We start from the raw sequence: 10,918 nt of genomic DNA, 5'->3' as shown, positions 1-10,918 counted from the left end.
GTAACCCTGAAACCAATGTAATACTCTATGTTAGTCATACTTCGGTAAAAACAAAAAGTTAAAATAAGAGACAGTGATAGTATATTACCCAAGAAAGTTTACTATACTGTCATGCAGCTAGGACTGAATATAGTTTTTAAAAAGCAGCATACTCAAGAGAGTCACCCAAGATCTAACATCGAATCATAAATAAGGAGTAATGGTTCTTCTCCTCAAAAATATTTAATGCTACTTGTTTGTTTAGAGTAATAATTTCCACCATTTAATTAAAACTTGCTTCACATTCACTTTTCAAAAAACTGACACTGTAAATATTAAAAGGACACCCTCCTTTGTTGGTCTGCGCTTACACTAATTATATTTAAAATCTGGTAGTAAAGAGAGTCATTGGGTCTTTCTTTTTTAATGTTGGTGGTTTTATTTTGAAATTATTTCAGATTTACAGAAGAGCGGCAAAGATATCACAGAGTTCTTGGAGAGCATCTTACATGTCTATGCTACACAGATTGACACTAACACTGGTTCAGTAGCATTAACTAAATTAGATACAGTATTTCGATTCCATGTTTTTCCACTAATGTCCTCCTTCTGGCTCCAGAATCCAATCCAGGATGTCATACTGCATTTCATTTTCATGCTCTCAGCTTCTCATAATCTGTGAAGATTCGTGATATTCTCTTGGTTTTTTTGTTTGTTTGTTTTGTTTTGTTTTACCTTAGACATTTCCTGAAGAGTGCTAGTTAGGCTATCCATCCATCTGTAGAATATCCATCAACTTGGGTTTATCCGTTTACTTTTAATCAGATTGAGGTTATAAATTTTTGGAAAGAACCCCAGAGAAGTGGTGTGCCCTTCTCATTGTACCATGTCTTAGGGTATGTGTTATAAACATGACTTACTATTAGTCATGTAACCTTGATTACTTGGTTACGTTGATATTGGCTGAATTTTTCCTCTGCAAAATTACTATTCAGTTACTATTTTTTTTCCTTTCCCTACTGTGTTAGGAGTGATTAGCTATGTCCTATCCATTTTAAGGAACAGGGAATTAAATTCCACCTCGAGAAGGGAAGAGTACCTAAGAAATTGTGGACATAAGTTACAAACCACCACATTAATAAATACCTTGGGGGAGGTTTTTAGTTTTTTTTTTTTTTTTTTTAACCGCAAATATTGTCTTTCTCCTTAAAGTTTCACGCACTGATTTTCAGCAGCAAATTTTAGCAATGTCTACTGTGGTTTTCTAGTAATTTCATATTTGCCTAGCTCATTTTTTACAGTTTATTTGGAAATCCTTTCCCCATTCATTTATTCAAGCACTTATTTATATTAGTATGGATTCATAAGCATTTGTTTTACTCTTTAATTATAACCTAGTTTCTTCCCAAATGGTTTGCTCTTTGGCCATGAGGAGCCCTTTCAGACTGCCCCCTGTACCTTTTTGAAATACCTCATTCATTGTTCGTTTTTGCACTTTTTCACTTTGTGGCCCATGGTGCTCTAGGCTTTATCTCACACTTTCCATTGCCCAGACTTTGAATCAGACATTTCTCCAAGGACTCACTTTCCTTTAAAAACCAAGATCTAGCTCTCTCCCTCTCCCAACATGGCGGCCTCAGCAAAAAAGATGAATAAGAAGGGGAAAACTATCTCCCTAACAGACTTTCTGGCTGAGGATGCAGGGACTGGGGGAGGAAGCACCTATGTCCCCAAACCAGTCAGCTGGGCTGATGAAACAGATGACCTGGAAGGAGATATTTCAACCACTTGGCACAGTAATGATGATGACGTGTATAGGGCACCTCCAACTGAGGAGGTTCTATCCTGCCCACTGCCCCACGGGCTGCTCGGGAACCCAATACCGACCGGAGCCATCTTCCGAAATCGCCACCCTATACTGCTTTTCGAGGGAACCTGCCCTATGATGTGACAGAAGAATCCATTAAGGAGTTTTTTAGAGGATTAAATATCAGTGCAGTGCGTTTACCTCGTGAACCCAGCAATCCAGAGAGGTTGAAAGGTTTTGGTTATGCTGAGTTTGAGGACCTGGATTCTTTGCTCAGTGCCCTGAGTCTCAACGAAGAGTCTCTAGGTAACAGAAGAATTCAAGTGGACGTTGCTGATCAAGCACAGGGTAAAGACAGGGATGATCGTTCTTATGGCCGAGATAGACATCGGGATTCTGACAAAACATATACAGACTGGAGGGCACGTCCTGCCACAGACAGCTTCGATGGAGAGGAGATTCGCTGAGGAGAGGTGATGATAGCTTTGGAGACAAGTATCCAGATCGTTATGATTCAGATCGATACTGCGATGGGTATCGGGATGGGTATCGTGATGGCCCACGCCGAGATATGGATCGATACGGGGGCCGGGATCGCTATGATGACCGAGGCAGCAGAGACTACGACAGAGGCTACGATTCCAGGATAGGCAGTGGCAGAAGAGCATTTGGTAGTGGGTACCGTAAGGATGACGACTACAGAGGAGGGAGGGACCGCTATGAAGACAAATACGACAGACGAGACGATCGGTCATGGAGCTCCAGAAATGATTACTCTCGGGATGACTATAGGCGTGATGATAGAGGTCCCCCCCCAAAGACCCAAACTGAATCTAAAGCCTCAAGTACACCTAAGGAAGATGATTCCTCTGCTAGCACTTCCCAGTCCAGTCGAGCGGCCTCTATCTTTGGAGGGGTAAAGCCTGTTGACACAGCTGCTAGAGAGCGAGAAGTAGAAGAGCGGCTGCAGAAGGAGCAGGAGAAGCTGCAGCGCCAGCTGGATGAGCCAAAACTAGACCATCGGCCCCGGGAGAGACACCCAAGCTGGCGAAGTGAAGAGACAGGAACGAGAACCTCCAGGACAAGAAGTGAGTCATCGCAGACTGGGACCTCAGCCACATCTGGCAGAAATGCACGAAGGAGAGAGAATGAAAAGTCTCTAGAAAATGAAGCACCCAGTAAGGAGGAAGACTGTCACTCTCCAACTTCCAAGCCTCCCAAATCTGAACAGCCTCTGAAGGTAATGCCAGCCCCTCCGCCAAAAGAGAATGCTTGGGTGAAGCGAAGTTCCAACCCTCCTGCTCCATGGCAGAGCTCAGACACAGAGCAGCCATCCCCTACCAGTGGTGGGGGGAAAGTAGTTCCAGCTCAACCACCTGAGGAAGGACCAGCAAGGAGAGATGAAAACAAAGTAGATGGGGTGAGTGTCCCAAAAGGCCAAAGTGGGAACTCCAGCCGTGGCCCAGGAGACGGAGGGAACAAGGACCACTGGAAGGAATCAGATAGGAAAGATGGCAAAAAGGATCAAGACTCCCGATCTGCACCTGAGCCAAAGAAACCTGAAGAAAATCCAGCTTCCAAGTTCAGTTCTGCAAGGACATATGCTGCTCTCTCTGTTGATGGCTAAGATGAGAACGAGGGAGACGATTACACCTAATAGACCTCTGCATCCTGTGCTTTCTCCTAGTCTCTCCACCCTGGAACATTCGAGAGCAAATCAAACCTCTATCCAGACAAGACAATAAAACTCACCATCTCCTGGGGAAAGAAAAAAAAAAATCTAGGTGACATCTTTGCTCCTGGGAGATCACAGATTCTAGCCTCTGACACAGAAAATACATGTATGTATACTAACATATGTATATGTACATGGCTGTATTTATTTCTACCTCTATTTATAAGAACATTAAAACAAATATGAGTTCCTTATTGTATCTGTGACTATAATCCAGCACTGTAGTTCCCATAATTGCCTTCCTCTTGATGATTCAGCAATTCTTTCTCTGACAGAAGAAAAACTGGCTTCCGTTATCTATAATCTTTTTTAAAGATTTTATTTATTTATTTGACAGAGAGAGATCACAAGTAGGCAGAGAGGCAGGCAGAGAGAGGAGGAAGCACGCTCCCTGTTGAGCAGAGAGCCCCATGCGGTACTGGATCCCAGGATGCTGGGATCATGACCTGAGCTGAAGGCAGAGGCTTTAACCCACTGAGCCAACCAGGTGCCCACCATTATCTATAATTCATTTGTTGACTTGATCATTCCTAGTATGCATGTAAGTTGTTTCCAGATTGTTAAACCACACCCCTGTGAAAAACAAATTTACCAACTGAAGCACAATGTTTATGTAGAGTTCCTTTTTTATTTAGCCTTCCAGTATCTAGACAAGATGCTGCTTCCTGAGTTGTTCAGCTCTACTCACTTTTTTCTTATCCCCTGCTGTGAGAGTCAACCACACACTTGTAATATGGCTAGATTAATTTGCTACACTCTACACTGTATCCTGGATATCACCTAGGTCTTTGTAGATACGTCTTTAAGTGGGTAGACGTTAAAAGTTTATCTTCATGAGGTACCTCTCTATGGGTTTTGATAAATGCAGTCATGTAGCCACCACCAAAGTGTCATACAGAATAGTTTCATCATCTTAAATACTCCCTATACCACACCTTACCTCATCATCAAAAGCAAGGTCACATCAATTTCTGTCCTAGATGTTTTATAGTCTTGCATTTTACATTTAGGCATCTAGTGTACTTTGAGCTAATATATGTCTAAGGTATAAAGTTTGTGTCAAGGTTAATGTATCAGCATATGGATGTCCAAGTATTCCAATACCATGACTTGAAGAGGCTGTCATTTCTCCATAAAAACGGCTTTGAATCATTGTGTTGTGCATTTGCACAGCTCCGTAGAAGTCAGTTAGGTAAAGCTGGTTGACAGGTCATCTACGTTCTTACTCAGGCATATCCTCTCAACGTGATTCACCGCTGGCAGAAGCACGCTCAGGAATGCAGCTCTCACTGTCAATTTTTCTATTCCTTCTTCTCTCTATATATATTTTGCCTCACATAATTTTGACACTCTGTTAAGCGCATACACACTTGCTATTAATTTTTTTAAATTATCCCGCTATTTATACATCATTTTCCTCTTTATCCCTAATAATGTTACTTGTTCTGGGATCTGCTTTCCTGCAATGAAGGCAGTGACCCCAGCTTTCTTTGGTGATACTTTAGAGTGATAGTTGATACGATTAAATTAATATTCTCCTTCTGGTTCTCTAGTTTTTAAAAGATTTTATTTATTTATTTATTTATTTATTTGAGAGAAAGAGAGCTTGCGTGCCAGAAAGAGCAAGGACAGGGGGAGCAGTAGAGCGACAGGGAGAAGCAGACTCCCCGCTGAGCAGGGAGCCTCATGTGGCGCTGGATCCCAGGACCCCAAGATCATGACCTGAGCCAAAGGCAGATAGATGCTTAAGTGACTGAGCCACACAGATGCCCCTCCTTCTAGCTCTTTTCTGATGGTTACATTTGATGTGTACTTCTTTCTTTTCTTTTTTTTTTTTCCTACTCTTTATATCTTCTATGGGCTTAAATTTTTGTGTGTTTTACATCCCACTTCATGTATTACGAACTATTCTATATATCTCCTGAAGAAAAATCCTTTTAGGAGTTTCCAGTATTTACAAGAAACATTTAAACAATTTACTATGCCATCAAATAAAATGACACAACTTCATGTTTTGTAAGAATCTTACAAAAAACTCCAAGTGTCTCCATCTCATGCTTTGTGCTCCTAACATTATATACATTTACATACACTTTCATTCATGTTTTAAGTACACAATACATGGCAACTACTCTGGTTTAAAAGGTCATCTTTTAGAGTAATTACAAATGAAAGGAATATGATTTATCTTTTTCAAATTCTATTTCCAGTGTTCTTCTTTTCTTTGAGTAGACCCATTTCTGACGTTTGGGACATTCTTTCTACTGGGATAATTTCCTTCAATGTTTTTGGCAAAGCTGATGTCCTGGCAATACATTGCCTCAATTTTCATTTAATGGAGAAAACATTTCATTCTTAGTTTTTATTTGAAACAATTTTCAATTTATAGAAGAGCTGCTAAGATAGTAAAGTGGGTTTCAATATACTTATTCTCCTTGATTTTTGAAGGTTATTTTCACTGGGTGTAAATTCTGGATTTTCCCCTTTTTTTCTTGAGCAGTGGTGTCATTCTGTTGTCTTAAAACTTGCATAATTCCTAACGAGACATCTGTAATCATTCATATGCTGCTACTCTGGAGGTGATATGCTTTTTCCTCTCTGGCTGCTTTGAAGCATTTCCAGTTTTCCACATTGGGAATAAAATATACCAACATTTTTTTTAAAGATTTCATTTGAGAGAGAGAGAGCATGTGCTTGGAAGCATTCATGAGAGAAGCGGGGGCAGAAGAAGAAGGAGGGAGAGAAGCAGACCTGGACGGAGCATGGAGCTTGACACCCTGACACGGGGCTCCATCCAGAGACCCTGAGATCATGACCCGAGCCAAAGGCAGATGCTTAACCAAGAGCCACCCCTGTGTCCCAAAATGCCTACATTTTCATTTGTTTTACCTTTTAACTTCAGAAATTAATTTTGTAGACATTGCAGCTCTAGTATCTTCAAATATTGCTTCATCCTCTCCATTCTCTTTCTCTTCTATTTCTGGATTCCTATTAAGCCTACATTAAACTATCCGATACTGTTCCACAATTTTTGAAGGCCCCATTTCCTTGTTTGTTTGTTTGCTTTCTTGTTCATTCTTCGTACTTGGCATCCTTTGCATTTCCACTGGGCTAATTTCTACAGACCCCTCTTCAAGTTCATTTATTTTTCTTTGCATCTGGTCTACTCGGAGGCCATTAAAGGCATCCTTTACCTCTGTTATTGTGATATTTATTTATGGCACGTTTGATTATTTCTTATACTTTCCATCTCTCCACTCAAATTACGTATCTGATTTTGTTATGTTGTTCACCTTTTTCACCAGAACATTTAACACAGAAATCCCACGCAGGTTAAATTTCCTGTCTGATGGTTGCAACACCTGTGCCACACCTGAGTTTGGGTCTGATGATTGCTTCCCCTTCAGACTGTGTTTTCTCTTACCTTATCTGACTCCAGTAATTTATTGAAAGCTGGATAAAACTGTATAGGTTAGCAGATACTGAGGTAAATATGTTTTTGTGATTATAAATGACCATATCTTTCCTTCTGTTAAGACTGTGCTATAAGTGTTTGTGTTATTCTAATCAGGCTCTGGCAGAGAATTGGAGTTTGCCATGAGGATTACACACAGTACGTGACAGAGATCACATTTCCTTAGTGATACCTTGTTTTTCCGACAGTTCCTCTTCATATCTATTTCACCCTTTCACCTGTATCTTCTCCCTGCACTGTACACCAGAGAAAATACAACTCCTGTGGGTCTCTAGGGTATGCCCTCCTGTTGTTCTTATAAAGTATGGTTGCGTCCTGGTGGGAGGTAGGATAAGGAAGGACATTCTCTGATGCTCCCACACAATCCAGGCAGTGTGACTCTCGGTCTTAAGACTCTGGCTTTTACATACGTCTCTGCCTCCAAACCAGCTACAATGACGAGTCTAGTAAGCTCCTCCTCTTCTGAAGAAGATTTTTTTTTTCTTGTTCCTGTCCTTGGGCCACAACACGCATTTGCCAGTGTTTCCCCCAGAGAATAAGGCTTTCTTGTTTCCTTAGGGGGAAAAAGGGAAGTTCCTTCTGGAGGGAATTTTGACAGACAGAATCTCTTTCTCTCTCTCTCTCTCTCTCTCTCACTCACACACACACACACACACAAAGGCTTTCACAATTCCCCCAAACTTCCCTGTCTGGTAGGATCTGTGGAGAGAAAGTCTGCAAGAGAGTTTAGACCCCTTTGTATCTATAGCCTCCCAGGCTTCACACTCTCATGTTAGCCCACACGCAGCCTTCAGCAGTGTCTTAAGGATTTTCTGCTGAACCTTCTCCACAGCCTCTAGCCATTCAGCAACTTCTGCACCAGTTCCACAAATGCTTGGGTCTTATTTTCTCCTGAAAGCTTTTTCTTCTCTGCCCATATTTCCGCTGAGTTGCTTCCCTCCACTCTCTCAGGGGTAACAGAAAAGTCATTTATTACCAGGTTTCCCAAGTTTTTACAACATATCTTCTTATAAGGCAAAAGTAACTTTTTCCAGGTCTCTCTCTCTGAGCTGACCCTGGCCATGGCTATTTTTGAAACTACTCAGGTGACGATCCTGCCCAGCCTGGGCTGAGACCAAAAACAGTGCAATATGCATCTCAGTCAGAAAAGGTAAAAATCCCAACTATGACTTGGAGGGTCCTACAGAATCTGGCCCCCGGCCAGATTTCCTTCCCTTTATCTCCTACCGTGCTTCTCCTTGCTTTGATTTTTCTCGCCCCATGAGCACTTCTCATTCTTCAAACACATTACTCACCTTCTAGCCTCAGAGCCTGTCCCCACTATTCACTCTGCCTGCAGTGCTGGTCCCCAGCGGTCCCTGGGCTTGCTCCCACAGTTCCTCAGGTGACTGCCCATCATCGATCAAAGAAGATTCGATCCACTCCTCTGCGTGGAAGGCAATGCCCTACTGAATCATTCTTGACTCCCTTACACTTTTTTATTCTTTTAGTCAAAATTTAGTGAGAGACAAAGAACTCCAAGGTTTCTAGGTTTTGAGACAGAAGCATAAAAATAGCGTTTTACAAAATGGTCTTTAAAATGTGGACATATTAAGTATATGAGTGATTAATTTTCCATGGCTGCTTCATTTGTATTTATTATTGCCCCTAGCCATCTTTTATTTTCATTTATGCACCTATTATCTCTACCCACTGGAAGGAAAACTCTATGAAACCAGTGCTTTTAGTTTATTGATTTGCCGCTTTATCCTTCTTTCTTAGAACACCAAGTACATAGTTGGAAGCCAATATTCCATTAAAATATGAATGGTAGACTTCATTATTTTTGGATGTGCCCCCTGTGTGCCAGGTGAACATTAGTGATTAAAATTCAAGGCACAGTCTGTAATATCAAGAGTTTAATATCTAATTTGTAACGTGAATAAAAGTACAGTTGAATGGACAATCCTAGGCTGGAAGAAATTTGGGTAGAAATTATGAGGGATTCTGTACCAGAGCTGAGCCTTAAGGCATTCGTGGCCATCTGACAGATACTCTTTCTGCAATTTTTTCCATATGCAAATGAGGTTAAAATGACTATTTTAGCAAGATGATAAAAACTGACACGTAGGGTTTCAGCAGGGGGCAAAGGCCACATTCAAAGCACAGTGGAAATGGGAATTCCTTAATGATCTCCCCACCTTTGCCATTAATTCTTTAGAATAATTACCTTCCTCCCTGGGACCCAGTGCCTCAAAACACCTGTGCCGCACGTAGCATCCAAAGAGAGCTCCTTTTCCAATCTGACTGCTTTGTGGGTGGAATTCTAAGGCTCAACGTTGTTTTGTTTTCCTTTTCTCTCTTTAAAAATTTCCCCTTTTCCACACGCTCTCTCTCTCGTCACCTTCCCCCTCTTATTCTGTAGCCCTTAGTCCTCTCTATTCCTCATTCTGCTTCAAAATGAGTTCAGACAACAGTCTGAGAATCCTCACAGGAAGAAGAACAGAAGTAAAAGTTAATATAGGTCTTTAAATTATCCGATAAGACAGGGCTTAAGAACATGAATTCAATGTGACAGGCCATTAGGGGATCCTGCAGGTTTATGAGAAAGATAAATGCGGTGAAAGGAGCATTTTAAGAGGATTAGTCTGGCATCAGACGCTTGTCTGTATTAGAGAAGGTGACGCTCTCCTCACAGAAAACCACTCCACAGTTACAGAGGTCCCAGGGCGGGCGAGGCGGGTACTGATGGAATTTAATCAGACAAGAAGGAGAAGGTTCCTATGTGGTAAGACCAGAAAGATGAAAATGGGTTTACAAAATCGCTTTTGGAATTAAAAAGGGCAGAAGTGCAGAAGTGATACATTTTTCATGTTTCTTTTATTTGCATCTATGTAACCTGTGGTAGCAGAAGGTCTCGGTAATGACTTAATAACTTTTTTACATTACCTCTAAAAAAGCACAATGATAATTATCATTTTAGTGAGATAATGATAAATTTTTACAGCATGATTTTTTTTATAATTTAAGCAATCTGTAAGCATAGAAGGCTTAAATAATTCAATGGTAGCCTTGAGAACAAATAGGAATTCTATTTAATATACTATTTTGCTTTACCCCTGAGATCTACAAGGCCTAATATGAATTTGTTAATCTAGAGAATAAAATCCAATTTGAGGATATTAAATATTAAGAGAAATTTTATGAGATATCCTGCAGTTTCTAGGTACTAGCAATATATTACATGTAATTAAAAGAACTCATGGTAGGTCAGATGGCCGCTAGATATGAATTCTGTGAGTTACACAGTCACAATTGCCAGCAACGTAAATATGTTTGTGGTTCCCTGCTCATCTCACCCAAAGATACTGAGATCTCAAAATTAGTCTACTAGCATTATCTAAATAAAATTATAGGTGTCACATTTTAAAAATAAATTCTCAATAGGAACTATGATTTATGACTCCTACTGTTAAGTCAGAAATGTTTTCTAGGGGCAACTGGGTGGCTCAGTCAGTTGGGCATCTGCCTTCGGCTCAGGTCATGATCCCAGGGTCCTGGGATCAAGTCCCACATTGGGCTCCCTGCTTAGCAGGGAGTCTGCCTCTCCCTCTCTGCCTGTTGCTCCCCCTGCTTTCTGCTCGCTCTCTCTCTGACAAATAAATAAAATCTTTAAAAATAAATAAATCAAATCAAATAAAACATTAAAATGTCTAATAGATTTTAGTGTTTAGAATAATGAAACCCTATGATAATTTGTTAATCATCCATATAGCTTAAGATAACAAAAGAAACTAGAATTCAAGGAAACCCATGAATAAATGACATGACCAATAGGCAGTACCATGTATTTTCTATTCATGTATTCTTATTTATGTAGAAATGTATTTTTCTTCACAGTACTCAAATTTAGATGACAAATTCAATCGATGAACTGTAAATG

The 10,918-nt window shown here is 40.6% G+C and overlaps 1 pseudogene across 1 annotated transcript; it reads left to right on the top strand.

The window, feature by feature from the left end:
• The first annotated feature begins 1,601 nt into the window (after positions 1-1,601).
• LOC111140145 lies at positions 1,602-3,443 on the top strand (annotated as a pseudogene). Its single transcript, XR_002640128.1, has one exon. The product of XR_002640128.1 is annotated as a eukaryotic translation initiation factor 4B pseudogene (transcript).
• The last annotated feature ends 7,475 nt before the right edge of the window (positions 3,444-10,918 follow it).

Source organism: Enhydra lutris, unplaced genomic scaffold (assembly GCF_002288905.1).
Source record: "Enhydra lutris kenyoni isolate GAN:26980312 unplaced genomic scaffold, ASM228890v2 scaffoldscaffold193, whole genome shotgun sequence".
NCBI classification, from domain to species: domain Eukaryota; kingdom Metazoa; phylum Chordata; class Mammalia; order Carnivora; family Mustelidae; genus Enhydra; species Enhydra lutris.
Note: the sequence above shows the minus strand (reverse complement) of the source record. Positions and strands in the feature narration are given on the sequence as shown.